The sequence below is a fragment of the Bidens hawaiensis genome, unplaced genomic scaffold (genome assembly GCF_021521415.1).
Source record: "Bidens hawaiensis isolate Kalapana, Puna unplaced genomic scaffold, B.hawaiensis_p1.1 tig00059062_1, whole genome shotgun sequence".
Classification (NCBI taxonomy): Eukaryota; Viridiplantae; Streptophyta; class Magnoliopsida; order Asterales; family Asteraceae; genus Bidens; species Bidens hawaiensis.
The window spans coordinates 53,750-56,767 of record NW_027500645.1 but is presented as its reverse complement, the minus strand read 5'-3'; the positions used below and the strand labels follow the sequence as shown (position 1 = coordinate 56,767).

At 40.8% G+C, this 3,018-nt stretch overlaps 1 pseudogene across 1 annotated transcript; it reads left to right on the top strand.

Annotated features, from left to right (window-relative positions):
* Positions 1-271: 271 nt before the first annotated feature.
* On the top strand, positions 272-1,626 carry LOC143602512 (protein DOG1-like 3; annotated as a pseudogene). The gene is made up of 2 exons (XR_013147860.1): positions 272-762; positions 1,256-1,626. The product of XR_013147860.1 is annotated as a protein DOG1-like 3 (transcript).
* Positions 1,627-3,018: the final 1,392 nt, after the last annotated feature.

The window sequence follows — 3,018 nt, the reverse complement described above, 5'->3', positions numbered from 1 at the left end:
TATGTATGGTTCTCGATTTGAAATGTACAATATTATTAGAATCTTGTTGATTTTGTGTTAAATAATATTTTGGGTGTTGAATAACTTTCAAACGAAGAATACAGTTTGTCTGCATGTGGGAGGCATAGCAACTTGTTAGTTGGTTGGATATTCCTTTGTCCCTTTCCTCACGTACTTTTGCATTCCATATATTACTCGCTGCTTCTCAGGCCTTGTTTGGGGGGGGGGGGTCCATATTCAATAGTCCTTCGACCATATGAACTAGCTAGCTACCTCACAACCTTACCATAAACAATGGCTAAACAAATGAAGCACCAACAGTCCCAGTGTTGCTACCATAACTGGATGGCTCAACAGCGGCTCGACCTCGATGAACTAGTCCAGGCACTCAACAATTACCCGACCGACCTCGAATACCTCCAACTCATAACCTCAAAGGTCGTCGACCACTTTGAAAACTACAGCACGGCTCGAGCCCAACTAGCCAAACATGACGCCGCTTCCTTCTTCGCTCCATCATGGGGGGTCCACCTTTGAAAACTCGTTTCTTTGGATTGGTGGGTGTAGGCCCTCGTTAACCATCCGGCTCGTGTACGCGCTATGCGGGTCCCAGTTGAACGGGCACTTGGATGAGTTTCTTGAAGGAGTTAGGCACGGAAACCTGGGGAGATATCGAGCTCGCAGCTCAAAAGCATAGATAATCTCCATGCCAAATCGGTAAAAGAGGAAGATAAACTCACATCGCACTTAGCGAGCTTACAGGCATATAATACAACTCATTGACACATGATAATTTTATGTGATTGTTCTATTACTATATTGTATATGAAATGTGTTTTTGGAGTAGGGGTCTCAAGGGGTAGCCTAGTGTAGAAGTAAGGGTTGCCCAGTCACACACTCCTCGGACCTAGAGGTGTACAAAACCAAATATTCCAAATTAGTTCGGTTTGAGTCAACACAAGTTAAAACCGGTTTTTGCCCAAATCGTTTTTCAAGTTGAAAATGATCTGTTTGACTCTAAACCAGATCCGGTTTTTTTGATCGATTTAGTTTGCTTTTAACCAGTGCCAACTCTGCGGTTCGTGTTTGAACTGGTTCTAGTTTTGCCAAAGTGAATATGGTACCTGTTTTTTTGTACACGTCTACCCAACCATTTTCAATAGCTCTACTATGAGTAGAATTACACTAGATATGTTTGTTCGTTTGTTCTTTTCGTCATATGTGAGTGAATTCATATGTACATGTGTGTGTGTAGGAGAGTATTGCAGACGAGCCACTAGTGTTGCTAGCAAACGACAACGGTTCACCAGGGGACCGGAGTCAGGGTGAGGTTGTGGACAAGGCAATGGACACTCATGCCCTTGATTTGTACAAGATTATGATGGAAGCAGACAAGTTGAGGATGAATATTTTCAAGGGTATGATAAATATTTTGACACCGTTACAGGCAGTAGAGTTCCTAGTGGCATCAAAGAAGCTACATCTATCGTTACACGAGTGGAGCCGGAGACGAGACCTTCGAATGGGGATCACACAACTTTTGAATCCCAACCAACCGTCTTCATCCTCCGATCATCCACCACCGTCCGTCTAATGGCGTTTTATTTTCTGTTAATTTGGTGCCTATAAGTGCTCCTTTCCCGCCAATATAGCGGCGGTGATGGTGATGTTAGTTTGAATAAGTGATGTATGTTAGCATGTGTTGAATGTTTGTTCTTGGTTGCTAATGTCTTTTTTGTAAGAGGGAAGGGAAGGGAAGGGAAGTTCATGGGTATTACTCATGCATAAGTGAATCATGCCATGGGTGATGTTACCCCATGGGTTCAAAGCTTTTAGCTTTGGTTGTAGTAGGGTGCCACTTCCCCTAAGGAAACACTCCACCGTTACTGGTATTGAAACAACAAACAAAGATGATTTATTATTATTATTATTATTATTATTATTATTATTATTATTATTATTATTATTTTTTATTTTTTTTTTAACTAATTACCCTTCGTGACTAGCAACAAGATCGCAAGAAGTATAACATGGCTGGTATGCATGCAAAGTGAGACACAGTGAAAACCTTTTGTCAACGTTATTGAAATGTCTATAATACCCTCAGTACAAATCAATTTCGTACAAGTCAATTTACATACAGAGTCATTGATTATGAGTTATGGACCCTGGCTCTGGTCAATTAGTCTGCAGGTCACACGGTACCGGTACCGGTTCCGGTTGCAGCACCATTGTTGATGACAGGTTCCTGCACTACATAAGCCACCCAATTTGTAAAGGTTATACAACGAAAAAACCCCAAACACCAGAACCATCCTTGAGATCCTTAAACCGGATGCCAGGCAGGAAAAATAGACCCCTAAGATATAAATTTTCACTGAAAAAATATATATATATAAACAAAAACTTATAATATAGAATATAAATTAAAAAACAGGCCCCAGGGAGAGCAGTCGCCCACCTTGCCCCTACTCCGGGTCGGCCCTGCCAAACACGACCCATATATCTAAACAATTCAAATGGTTTGAAAGAATGTGAAAAAGATGTAAGTGGGGTCTATTCTTTTTAGTTCTAGTTCAGAATTTCAAGTTAGTCGACTGGTTTAATCAAACAGGTTAACCGAACAGTGTAGACAACCCAAAACCTTATCTTTTTGAAGAACTGGCATAAAAAAAATTATAGTAAACAATTAAAGATAATGTGACCCTTACAAGATTCTTGACAGCACCCCGTGTGCAGCCTTCTGCTTCGTTCAAGACCAGATTCTTATTATGTTCGTCTACATTTGCGACAGTAGAAATGTCCTGTAATGGGCATGATTGAAATTGAGCACACAGAATGTGTGATGACAGAAATCTGAATAGTCCAACATAATATGTAATTTCACAGCTGGGTTTTAAAAAGGGCGCTTGATGAGCGAGGCAAGCAGGAAAATGCCCCCCTCTAAGTCAAAATTAGAGGTTGATATGTAATATGAACAAAAGGAATGATGAAAACTCTGAAAGAGATGTGCAGCTT